General features: G+C 40.7%; 1 protein-coding gene across 9 annotated transcripts in view; it reads left to right on the top strand.

Annotated features, from left to right (window-relative positions):
- Sv2b (synaptic vesicle glycoprotein 2B) overlaps window positions 1-14,070 on the top strand; it is a 249,654-nt gene that overhangs the window by 188,077 nt on the left and 47,507 nt on the right. The window lies entirely within an intron of this gene.

The raw sequence follows: 14,070 nt of genomic DNA on the forward strand, positions 1-14,070 counted from the left end.
AGGACAAGCAGGCACTCACAAACAGAGAATTATTTAATTACTGTAAGGATAAGTGCTATAAAATACCTTGTGTGATTCTGAACCTTACTACTTGCTTTAGAGAAAGAGTTGGCAAACATTGCTTCAAAGACCTGAATAGTAAATATTTTAGATTTTGCAGGCCCAGATGGCCTCTGTCACAACTACTCAGCTCTGCCACTATAGCACAAAAGCATCAATAGGCAAATGTAAACAAGTGGATGTGACTGTGTTCCAATAAAACTTTATTTACAAATACAGGCAGTGGGCCAGATTTAGTCTGTGGGCTGTAGTATGCTAGTCACTGATTTAGAGCCACTATAAATAAGATTGGGCATAAAATAAGGAAATGTTCTCATAAAGAATTATCCTGGAGGCTTTAAAATTATTTTTTACATTCATATTTAACAAAAAGGCAATTTAAAATAATTAAAACTGTGTCAGACATGACCTTCAAGGAACCAAAAGAGACTAAATACATGTACACAAAAGCAATGACTTGAGAAGCAAGGGTATCAACCAGGGATTTTAAACACTAGCAAAATTTGAGTACAGTTTTAAAAATGATAGATATATAGATTCTGATCGCTGCCTTTATAATGTTGCAGGTTATTAAGGATGAATGCCTACAACAGTTTTATTTATTTATTTATTTTTAGTTGTAGGATACAATATCTTTATTTTATTTATTTATGTGGTACTGAGGATTGAACCCAGTGCCCCATGCATGCAAGGCAAGTATGCTACCACTGAGTCACAATCCCAGCCCTACAATAGTTTTTTTTTTTAAGAGCAAACAAAATCCAAACCAAACCAAACCATTGTCAACTGATCTAAGCATTTCCAAGACATTAATTTCTTTTACATTATTGCCACCTGAAACCTGGATCCCTATAACACCAAGTTGGCAATGATCCAATAATGATTTCATGCCCTGCCAGATTCTCCAGCACCATGGTGCCTGGAAACCTCAGTAACAGGGCTATAGTATGTTTGCAGCTCCTGCTGGCTCCCAGGGCAAATGCTAGTGGTGGAAGAAATGCAGTCCTGAACTGGAGAGCCCATGTGTGGGCAATTGTGCCCATAGTGTTTGCTAAGAAGATGCTATGACTTGGCCCAAGGAGGGTAGACAGTCCTCCTGAGCAGAGACGGACTTACTGTGCACTTGTTGAATTCTTTGTAGTCAAAAGATGTGTAAGTGGATCCAGGGAGGTAGATGGTTTGAGGGCCTCTGAGACCAGAATTTCCACATGCCATCACACATGACACTTAGAGTCACCTTGAGGATTAGACGTGAGGAAATAGATGCAAAGAGTCTTATTTAAGACTGCACAGACAGTAAATGCCAAGCAGGAGTTTGACCCCAGCTTTGGATGACTGCAGTCTGTGCTCATTCTGATACACTATACTGCCTTGCTCTCACACATGCTCTGTGGGAAAAAGACCATGCCATGCCCAGGCTCCTCTCCATGTCATCCAGCACGCACAGATTGCTGGGATACTGCAGATTGCTTGCAAGAAAGGGAGCGTGGTGCAGTGCATAATGATTTGGGTACTGGACTCTGACCTCCAGGGTTTGGTAACTGTCTATGCCATTGATCAGCTAGTGACCCTGGGCACATCATAACTTCTCTTGTTCTCAGTTTTCCCATCTATGGAATAAGGAAGGGTCATAATACATTTGGAATGAAGACTAAGTGAGATAACACAGATAAAGCAATCAGAACTTAATGCCTTCTAAACAGCTGTCAGTTTCCTTTCTACTTCTAGCATTTGCAGTGAATTATAGCTGCAGTCAAATAATGGGTCAATGTGGATGCTGGACCAGTTGCTTGGGTTTGAATTCTTGCTCTGCCAATTCTTAGTAGAGTGACTTTAGAAAAATTATGTAGTTTCTCTGTGCCCTAGTTTCCTCATCTGTAAAATGGGGATGATGAGGATGTCTGTTTCACAGGGTTATTATGAGAATCGATGGAGTTTAATATAGTAAACTTGGCTAAAATACTGGCCTGCATATAACAGGTACTCAAGATACCTTAGTTATTGTTATTGTTGATTGAAGTTGTTATTACTAACCTGATTGTTTAAAATGATGAGCCACCCAAGTTCAGGACCAGATTTTCTCAGATGATGTTGTGCATTTTTTCTCAGCCAAATCATGTAGTATAGATTTTGAGGTCAAGCTATTTGACCTTAGCTGATGAAAATACCTTTCCTGCTCAGGTGTTAATCCAGTGCTTTTTCTCTTTCCCTTTCCTTTCTCTTTGCTGGGGGTGGGGAGGACCCTCTGAAATAATGCCTCTAGGCTTGATTCCTAGTCAATGACCCAGGAAAAGAATGCTGTAAGAGAACTCCCTGCTCCCAGATTCAGGTCTCAAATCACAGGATATTTTGTTTTCTTCCTGGAAAGGAATGAATCAGTTCAGAAAATAAAAGAAATGCCCCTGGGCCAGGTAAAAGAGATATCTGGGCCACTTCTATGAGCTTTTTGGAGAGATGAAAGTTTGTTTCTCTCCAGCATTGTGTTTTAGTGAGTTCCTCACCTAGAACTGTCTCACCTGGGGAGGATAAAGGTCCATGAACATATTGGTAGCATCAGAGACTCAGCCCTGCTTAGCATCTAGTGGTTGGTCCCCTTCAAGACAAGGAGAATGCATTCATTTTTTAATCAAACCTTTCCTTCATTATTTAAAAAAAATTCTTGAGCATTACCATGCTTCTGGTCTGCCTCCAGTCTGTAGCAATACGAGGCAGACCAAGTCCTGGCATTCAGGGAGTTTTAATCTGCTGGCAGAAATAGAGCTCTTACAAGAAACAGAAAATACAGCATGGCTCAAGACAATTGTGCAGTGTAATATCCACTCTTATCATTTTGATTAAGATAGGAAAGAAACAAAAACAGTATAAGAGATAGAGCCTGGGGAGTACCTAGAGTTACATGACTTGTTTTTGCATCATCCTACTGTTGTGTGTGACCTTGGGATTATCTGAAGCTCCATGATTTCAGGTGGCTATGAATGAATCCATGTGTCTTTTGATTTCCCCTCAGGTGAAGTTTATGCATTTTCTGGATATTTGCTAAAAAAAAAAACCACCCCAAAACGAACAAACAAACAAACGAAAACCCCAAGTCCAATCACCTAAAGAAATGACATGAAGGTAGGAAGTCAGTGATGCCTGGCTGACAAACCATCTGGTTCTTTCGAATGACCCTGAATTATTGGCAACCCGTTTTTTCAGCTAGGACGACTTTTAGTATACGTGACGTTTAAGACAAACCAACAGCATCTTTCTCTGGTTATATTTGATAAATTGACACCAAAGTTTTTTCAGAATTGCAAAAGTACTTCTTAACTATCGGATATTTTCCACCTTTATGCTGATCAAAAGAGAGCCCCACTGTTAGGCATGTGTTCTGTGTTTGCTTGAAAAGTTTTGATTTCTTGGAAGGGTCTAGTCCCTTGGAGTGTATTTTGTTGGCTGTTAGTTTTTCTTACCATCTGTAGTGGCTTCCCAAGACTCAGGGAGTCTTATGGTTCAGACAGTAATTTAGAGCCTAATAGGGGACTCCCTGGGGCTTGGGGTCTGTGCCAGCTATAAGGAGGACAGAGAGCAATGTCAGATAGGGTGAATCTATTAGCATAAATTATGAGTTGAATTTTCATAACATCTCAGAGATGGATATATTACTCTGCTGTCATGAAAATGATCTTTTAATTGTTTTATATGCAAATGCTAGCTGAGCCTCTGGGGAGAACATTTGATTGATGAGCTACTTTGTCCTTAGTCCTGAATTCAGTGAGTCGGTTCCTGAAAGAAGGGGCCATTCTATGTCACAAACCCTGACATGACATATGCACCTAATAAACAGCTACTCATGATAAGGAGACCTACAACTGGGAATTTTCATATATTCTTTTATGTGTTTATGTCTGTAATTTTTATTTATAGATCATAGGATGCTTTAGAATAGAATGAAAGCTCAGGGCTCCCTTACTGATTGCCACCTGAAGGAGTGTGGACTTGGTGCCACAGGCAATAGGGAGACACTGAATGTCTTCGTGGAAGGGAGTGACATGGCAGGAACTGTGATGTCCACTCTCCCCCCAGTGATGTTGGTCCTGGGAGTGATTCCAGAGGAACAGAATCTTAAGGTTCAGGTTTCTGAATTGGATCTGGGGTTTCTGGAATTTTTTCTTTAATCTGATTAGATTTTTTTTTTCTCTCTCTCTCTCTCTCTCTCTTTTTTTTTTTTTCCAGGATTGGGGATCCAACCCAGGGTCTTGTACATGCTAGGCAAGCATTCTACCACTGAGGTCGAATGAAAAGGCCTATTTATCTATTTTTTTTTTAAATTTATTTTGAGATCAAGTCTCATTAAGTTGCCCCAGCTGGCCTCAAACTTGCAATCCTCCTGCCTTAGCTTCCTGAGTAGTTGAGATTACAGGCATGGTAATTTGAATAGATTTGAAATACTATGGATTCTATTTCTAGTGGTAATGAGAACACTGATAATCTCTTGTGTGATGTGCAGTAGAGATTATGTAAAATATTATCATTGAATACTCCTAATCAAACACTTATAAGAGGCAATGATCTGGTTGGCCATGTATATGATTCATTGCTGTGACCAAAAGACCTGACAGGAACAACATAGAGAAAAGGAAATTCATTTGGGTCTCACAGTTTCAGAGGTCTTAGTCCATAAACAGCCACTCCTTGGCTCTAGGCCCGAGGTGAGGCAGAACATTACAGTGGAAGGGCATGGTGGAGGAAAGCAGATCAGAACATGGCACCAGGAAGCAGAGAGAAAGCTTCCCTTACTAGGGGCAAAATATAAACCCCAAAGGAACAATTCAGTATTGAAAAAATTAAATTATGAGAGCTGTAACCTTTTGGTAGATTAATCCAGTTGATGGATTAATAATTTGAATGTAGACAGGTTGGCATGTCTGAAGGAAGTAGGTCACTGGGGCTGTGGCCTTAGACTATATGGGTCCCTGGTCCCTTCCTCCTTCCCCTTCTCTCTCTCTCTGCCTCTTGGCAGCTTTTCTCCACTGGGTACTTCTGCCGTGGTGTTTTGCTTTATCGTGGGCCCAGAGCAATAGAATTGTCAGTCTAAGGACTGAGACCTCTGAAACCATGTGTCCCAAATAACTTTTCCTTCTCCCAGCTGTTCTTGTCAGATATCTTGGTCATAGTGACAAAAAGCTAACACCTACTCAATTCTTACTTGATCTGTGTAAGCAAAACCATTCTAGGCTAAGTGAACAAAAGTCTAAAATCATTCCCCAGATTGGAGCCAGTTTATAGACCCAGAACTCCTTGAATGAAGGGGATGCCGGGTTTGCTTGATAAAGAGCCCCAGTACACTACCACAGATTAATACTGCCAATCTTTCTCCCATGCTCTCCAAAGGGACCTACAAACTTTTACCAGGGTAACTATGCATTGGGGAAAGGAAATAAAGGGAACTTTTGGGAACTACTGGATATTGGTTCTGAACTGACTCTCATTTCAGGACTCCCCAAATTTCACTGTGTTCTGTGAGGTTGAATATGGGCTTATGGAGGTCAGATGATTGATGGAGGTTTGGTTTAGGTTCATCTCATCATAGGCCAGGGGGTTGGGGACCTGCCGTATTTCATCAGTTCTGTAATGTGTAAGCTGAATAGACAGACTTAGTGCTGGCAGAATCCCCTTATCAATGAAGAATGGATTACTGGGAACAGAGACTAAAGGTGGGAGACCTGATAGAAGGTTATCTGAGAAGCAAACTGAATGTTTTGAAAACTGAGATTTTAATATAGGGCTTAAAAATAGTTTGAAAATTAAGTACCATTATTTTCTTGTACAAGTCATGTAAATTTCTCTTTATCTTAGAGAAATTTATGTTTTTAAGCCATGCATGGTGACACACACCTGTAATCCCAGCTACTCAGAAGGCTGAGGCAGCAAGTTCGTAAGTTCAAGGCCAGACTCTGTAATCTAGAGACATTCTGTCTCAAAATTAAAAAAATAAAGTACTGGGTGTGTAGCTTAGGGGTAGAGGACCCCTGGGTTCAGTTTGCAGTATAAGGGTTAGGGCTGGGGATGTGGCTCAGTGGTAGAGCACTTGCCCAGCATGCATGAGGCTGATATTAATCCCCATACCTCCAGAACCCACCCCAAGAAATTTATATTTTTAGATTTATATAAATGTGTTTCTTACAAAATTGGAGAACTCATGTTCAGACAGTTGATTATTACAAGGTTTCTGAGTAAATTCATTTTTCTACAACTAACATAAAATGAATAAAAACAAATTCTAAACAACCTACCAACTAACCAAGAACCAAAAGACAAGCATGGTAGCTTCATGATTAAGAGCTATCATGAAGTGAAAACAACAACAACAACAAAAAAAAAAAAACAAAAAAAAAAAACCCAAACAAAGCTCAATAGGAGATCTTATCAGCAACCCACTTTGATGATATAGATGTAGATTAAGTATGGATTTGGTTTAGAGTGGGATGCTTTTCCCACTTGTCTATAGCAATTTTGCTTTTATGCTTTTTGACTTACTCCTACATCAAAAGATTGAACCCCTGCCTCAGTCTCAAAAATGCATGTGTTGACAATTTCCAGTGATTAATTTCTTGTTCAAATTTATAGTTTCTCAGTTGTTACGTAAATTTTGACCAAGATTGAATAAAAAATATTTGAAGCTTAAAGTGTGTGTATTTTAGTTTTGCTGGGAGTAAAGGGAAGTGTCTGAAGAGGGAGGATGTGGGGAGAGAAGAACAGGGTGCAAGGACAGTGGAGGATGGTAGGATGGTTCTTAGCTCTCAGGATTTTGGGAGAGTCAATGAAGTCATCCAGGCTAACTGTACAGCCTTAGGGTCTGCACATGGTAGTTTCTCAGTCGATACTCATCCTGCTCTTTTGATCCAACTGCAATCCAATCCGATGCTTTAGTTTCTCCCTTGTATTAACTTTATGTAGGGCAAGGATGTACTAGTGATGGGACTTCAAAGACTTTAAGGAGTTTTTAAATTATGTTCTTCCCAGTTTGATGCATACTCCTAGAAGACCTAGTAAGTAAAAGATGTTTGGTAATTATCGATTTTCTATTTATGGAATAAGATATTATTTATTTAGATTGATTCCCTTTATTATGTCTATATTTGTTCCCATTCACTAAGAGTAAACCATATGCTTTAAAATATGACCTTCAGACCATGGAAAAAATAGCAGGCATGGATGGAAGAACCTTAAGTAAACTGTATTTACTGAGAATGGAGATAGAGGTTGCAGGATTGTGTGTGGGCTGGAAATATGTAAGTAGCTCACTCTCTATGTGAGTACATGCAAGCATTTAACTTTGGTGGCCTAACCAAGGGGGTGGATCTTTTATAGAATCATAACAGATTTTGTTTTGATTACCTATTGTTGCATATTAAACAAACAGACTCCCTGGAGAACCAAAACCTCCACACCATTCGCTTTGCTCGTAAGTCTGCAGTCTGGGTGACACAAGGCCTCTGCTCTAGTTGCCATCACCTTGGGCAGCTGGAAGCGGGATGCTGGACTCCTCAGTAAGGCTCACTCACACTCTGGGCCCTCACTGGGAAGACAGACACTGGGGCTCCTTGTGGGCTTCTCTATGTGTGATCTTTCCAAGACGGTAGCCCATTGTAGCTGGGTTTTCCACTTGTCAGCTCAGGGCTTCCAAGGTGCCTACTCCAAGAGAAAAAGGCAAACCAAAGCCACATTGCCTTTTGTGACCTCACCTCAGAGGCTGAGAAGCGTTATTTCCTTTGTACAGTCATAAAGACTGTTTGGTTTCATGGACAGGGGAAGTACAGTCCACCTCTTGAGGTGGGGAGAGCAGATGGGAACAGAAATATTGCTGAGTCATTTTTGTATAGTACAATTAGCTACTGTTTTTTCTTTTTTTTTTAACCAGTCTTCTGATGCTTTGGGCTGGTTAATTCTTTGTTCTTGGATGGGGTTGTCTTGTGCATTGTAAGCTACTTAGCAGCATCCCTGGTTTCTACCCACCAGATAGATGCCCATAGCAACCTGCTCCCAGTTGTGACAACCAAAAATGTCAGACATTGCCAATGTCCCCTGGGGGGCAAGATCACTTTCATTTGTGAACTGCTGCTCTAGAAGAGTATTCTCAGCCCTGACTTTCCATTACAATCATCTGAGAAGCTGTTAAAAATACAGATCTGGCTCTGGAAAAATTAAGTCAGAATCTCTGTAGGTGAGTTATAGGCATATAGTGATTTTATTGTGCAGCCAGGATAGAGAGCCAGGTCGTTTTACACAGAAACTTTGTGTCAGTGGGAGCTACACAGATGCCAGGACTTTTTCTTTTTGTGCTATATAAGGTGTAGGCACTGACCCCACATGGCTTCCTTTTTGTGTTTGCAGTGATGGTTTTTGTGTGTACATATGTCTTGTCCAGCATAGTGAAATGGAGTTGCACCTGAAAACCTTGTACGGTGCTTGACAGATTTTCAAGTTTCCCTGGACACTCTCATTTGATCTTTGAATGACCCTGTGAGATGGGAAGAATGCTAATCCCAGTTCCCACAGTAAGGGAAGTGCTGCTTTGAGATCTTAAGCAATGCATGGTGGACTCCAGTTCTTAACGAAGTTTTCTGGCCCTGTGATCCACTCGTTGCTATTCATCTTTGCTATGGGTTACTTTATACTAATGAAGTTGGGAGATTTATTTTATTATGTACAGAGTTCTTCCTAGAAAGCAAAAGGAACTGGTGGTAAAGAGTCAGTAATTTCCAAGTGCCTGGTTCAACCTCTATTACCTTTCTTCTACTTTAAAAGAAAATTATAATAATTATACCACCACCACCAAGAGTTATAATTTGATAAGCTCTTTCCTTGCATGCATTCTGTACTAGGTATTTTATATAGGGCATTTCTATTTCTTATTACAACCTGCAAGGTAAACATTATTTTCACCATTTTACAGATGAGGGAATGTAGGCACTAAGAGTTTAAAATAACTTGTCAAAACTAGTCAGTGCCAGAGCTAGGATTTGAAACTGTTATATTTGACTTTGTCCTCTTGCTTCCCCTGTACCTTGCTGAACCATCCATGGAAGATTTTTGCAGGTGCCCATGACATATATAACCTTCAGCAACCTTTCATGCAAAATACATCACTCCCATAAGTTATGAGTATGATTCAGGGCTGGGTCTCCAGCAGAGTGCTGAACAGCTCATCTCTCTAGACAAGAGGATGTCCCAGACAGCTAGATCACAATTCCCAGGGGAACTTCAAGGGTCTGCAATGATCCCTAAGGGATAGACTTTCTACCCAGAATAGGCTGTCCAGAGAGCTGTACAGAAACACTGCCATCATCCTGAGTCAGGCCATGAAAGGTGTCCCAAGGCACCATCTGTCACCAGGTATAGATCAGAAGTGCAGAAGCACAAATGACTTCTCCAATCCCCTTCTCCAGCAACCACATCAGACAGTGAATTTGCAAGTTCTCGGTGGATCTCATGATTGCACAGCCAAAATGGTCCTTTGTGGGTCAGTGGGTGTGAAATCTCTCTCTCTAAAATAAATTTTAAGCAGCACTAGCCCAGGTGAGCTGATTTTCACTTTGCAAAGTACTGATTTAGTTTCCAGAGAAGGAAGGTTGAAAGTCAGATGTTAGCAGGGGAAGAGGGAAAGGAGAGTAACCTTTGGCGTGCCCCATGGGGTCCACTGAACTGACTGAGTGTGAACATGCTTCTCTCCCTGTGGGCTGCCCTGGGCTGCTCAAAAGTGCAGAGTGAGCGTGTTGTGTTTCACTGCTGGAGCTTTTGCTGACTCAGAGCACACATTAATCTCTACTGGGGATGTGCAGAAAATAGCCCAAAGAAGTCTCTCTCATTCTTTCTTTGGCCTCCATGCCTCATCGCTCAGTGGGTCTTAGAAAGGGAACTTATCCTTGAAAGATGTGACAACAGATTATAAGGCAAACAGCATGGGGTTACAATATTATGAAACCACCTGATATTAGATGTGAAAGGGATCGAGATCTGGCGTGTTCTTCATTTCTAATTCATGGGGAAACTGAGTCCCAGAGATGAAGTACCTTGGTCAAGTTCACATATTCAGAGACCAGGACCTGGGACTCCTGTCTGTTGCCACAGAGGTCTTTCCTATACTAAGTCATCTTGCCTTTCACTATTAAGGAGTGACTATGTAAATCAATCAGATGATCTTTTATCTGGGTGATTTCTTTTTTTTTTAAAGGGTTGTATGCCTCAGTTGCATTTGGCTGTTGGTAACCATGACTGTGGATCCTAAAGCTCTTTATTATTTACTGAACAAGAATGTTCAAGTAGGTGTGGTTCCAGAGTTGGTTCAATGGCCCATTGATGTCAGTCCCCAAGGTTGGCATCATTGTGGTTCTCTTTGCCTTTTTCTTCAAGTCATAAGATCGCCACCCTAGCCCTTAGCTTTACATCCTTTCATAACAGCTTTCTAAGTAGGGAAGAAGAGATATGATGGTGAGAAAGTGCTTCCCCCATAATGCTCCTCTTTAGGCATGAAAATATTTCCCAGAAGCCTCTGGATAATGCCTTCACAAGGATGATGCCTTCACAAGGATGACTGCTTCTGTGTATTAATCACTGGCATGAGACTTGCTGAAGATGACCGTCTTAAATTACCCTGACTCATCTCCCAGCGTTGAGTCTGTATGGAGATGATTCCTCTGAATACATTTTAAAACCTGGATAAAAAACAAGGTTCCCCTATGTTATGGTTTGCATCTAGAATGTCCCTCAAAGTCTTATGTGTTTAGAGGTGGGTTTTTTTGGGGGGAGGTGATTGGATCATGAGCACTCAGATCTCATCAATGGATTGATGGCTGAATGAAGTACTGGGAGGTAGAACCTGGTTGGAGGAAGTAGGTCATTGGTTGCATGCCTTGAAAGGGTTCATCTTCTTTCTTTCTGCTTCCTGGCTGTCATAAGCTGAGTAGCTCTCCTCTGCCACGCCTTTCTGCCATGATGTTCTGCCTCATCTCAGGCCCAGAGCCATGAAGCTGGCTGACTATGGACTGAATCCTCCCAAACGATGAACCAAAGCCAATCTTTTTCTCTTCTAAGTTGTTCTTGTCAGGCATTTTCATCACAGTGATGAAAAGATGACTATTGCCTTCCTTGGATTAATCACTCAGCATACTATAGTGATCCATCCACATCAATGTTCATAGCAGCTCAATTCACGAGAGCTAAACTGTGGAAGCAACCTAGATGCCCTTCAACAGATGGATGCATAAAGAAACTGTGGTATATATACACAATGGAATGTTACTGAGCATTAAAAGAGCATACAATTATGGCATTTGCAGGTAAATGGATGGAGTTGGAGAATATCATGCTAAGCAAAATAAGCCGATCCCAAAAAAACAAAGGCTGAATGTTTTCTTGGATAAGTAGATTCTGATCCATAACAGGGAGGGAGAGGCATGGGAAAAATGGAGCAACTTTGACTGGGCAAAGGGGAAGGAGGGTAGGGAGGGTGCATGGGGACAGGAAAGATGGTGGAATGAGATGGATATCATTATCCTAGGTACATGTATGGCTGCACATATGGTGAGATGCTACATCGTGTACACCATGGAAATGTAAAGTTGTGCTGCAATTGTGTACAATGAATCAAAATGCATTCTGCTGTCATTTATATAAATAAATTAATTCAAAAAAGAAAAATTAGTTGAAGATAAAGATGACCATTGTAAATTAACTACGACTCATCCCCAAGGTTTGAGTGTGTATGGTGAAAATATTTTAATACCTAAAAAATATTTTAATACCTAAAAAAAAAAAAGGTTCTCCTACCAAGAAAGAAGAGAGAAAAAGGCTGCTGGGAATGTGAGTAATGGAATGTACCACATACACAAGTTTTTAGAGATGGACTTGATTTCATAGCTTGGCTACATCACTAACCATTTTGACAAGTCACTTAAGGTCCCTGAAGCTGAACTCTTCTTTCCTTCCTTCCATCCTTCTTTCCTTCATTCCTTCCTTCCTTCCTTCCTTCCTTCTTTCTTTCTTTCTTTCCCCCCACCCAGCCCACCTCTCTTTTTTGGTACCAGGGATTGAAACCATGGGCACTTGCTACTGAGCCACATCCTCAGGCCCTTTTTTATTTTTTATTTTGAGAAAGAGTCTCACTAGGTTACTTGGGATCTTGCTAAATTGCTGAGGATGGTCTCAGACTGTGATTCTCCTGCCTCAGTCTCCCAAGTCACTGAGATTACAGGCTTGTGCCACCACCCAGCTATTTCTTAATCTATAAAATCAAGATATTATTAGTATCTACCTCCTTAAACTATTATGAAGACCAAATAAGATAATAATGCACATGAAGTATTCATCAGAATCTCTGGAACAACATAAGGATCCAATACAAATGAATTTATAGTTGTATATTAATTTGAATTTTTTTTACAGTTGTAGATGGACAGAATGCCCTTATTTTATTTGTTATGTGGTGCTGAGGATTGAACCTGGTGCCTCACATGTGCTAGGCAAGCACTCTGCCACTGAGCCATAACCCTAGTCCTATAGTTGCATATTTTTAATTTATTCACTTTATTCAATAACTGTTTAAGGAGTCAACTCTTTGTTCACTTGTTCCTTGATGACCAAGACACACAAGTCCCTCTTCTCATAAAACTGACATTTTAATGGAGAAACAGATCATAAATAAGCTAACTCCCTTGGACCCCTACTCTTCCACTGGCAGGAGTGAAGAGAATTCCAGAGCTCAATGCATTCTTGATAGGATCCCAAGCATTTTTTCCTTCACTACACTACCAGCCTTGCCATGGAAATCAAGATTAGTTTCATTATGCATTTTGTCCCTGTAAATGTCAGTCATCCTGAGAGGCCCTTGTCTCCCAAGACATCACTTATCACCCAGACTTATTCCTGTAGAACACTCTATAACCTTCAATCCCCAAACTTTTATGTCAAGCTTTTCTCCCAATGCTGTTGGTCATGGGACCTGGGTGACAGCTCTGTATGGGTGGTGAGAATTCACCAAAAAAAGAGAACAGTTTAAAGAGTTTATTGGAGAAAGATAGTCTGTAAGAATACAATGGGGACAGAACAAAGACATCTGCTTGCAGGTTCACAGGGGTCTGGGCTTATATGTGCTTCTGAGTCCTTTATTTGTCTTTGGCAGGCTTTTTGTTAGAGTGGATTGTGTTAAATGGGGGGTGATTGACAGATTACAATGCTTTGCCTATAATGCCTATTGCACATGTGCCAAATGCTCATTCCCCAGATGTTACATTAAATGCATGAGATGCAAGTAATATGTATGAGGTCGTATGTAGGGGATTCTGCTTCCTAGATTATAGGTCAAACTTGGGGTTTGTGTATACTCCTTGGGATGTTTGGACAATCTTTCTGAAAAACAGTGTCTTGCATTTTGGGAAAGTTAGCCCCTGTGATAAAAGCAAGGGGGCAAGGTGACAGAGAGATCCTTAGCCTTATGTCAGTTCTGCTGATGGAGGCAGGGTCCCTAGTCTGTTCTACCTCACCATTTACCATGTTGTAACTGAAACATTTTCTCCTCTGAGGACTTATCTAAGCTGTGAAGTCTTAGTTGTACTTCACACCCCATACCTTAGCACTGTTGTCTTCCTTGATATTCATTGACCTTTCTAGACAATTTTCTCTCTCCTCACTAAAAACCCCACATCTAAGTCTTTTGTCATCAAAGTGTATCACTTCCTATGCATTCTTGTAGTGATCATCTGCCGGCCACCCGACTCAGGCCCTCTCATATCTTAAGAATTTTAGTTCCAAATTCACTGTCACATTCCAACAGTATTTCTGTTATAATTCTTGGTGATTTCAATAGCTATTTCCTAATATCTTGTTCTCTAAATTCCTTCAAGTCTTCTCCAATGGACTTTTTTTTTTTTCTTTGCAGTGCTGAGATGGAACCCAGGGATTTGTACATGCTCGGCAAGTGCTCTACTACTGAGTTACACCTCCAGCCCTCTGTGTAAAACAATTAAA

Source organism: Marmota marmota, unplaced genomic scaffold (genome assembly GCF_001458135.2).
Source record: "Marmota marmota marmota unplaced genomic scaffold, marMar, whole genome shotgun sequence".
In the NCBI taxonomy this organism is placed as follows: domain Eukaryota; kingdom Metazoa; phylum Chordata; class Mammalia; order Rodentia; family Sciuridae; genus Marmota; species Marmota marmota.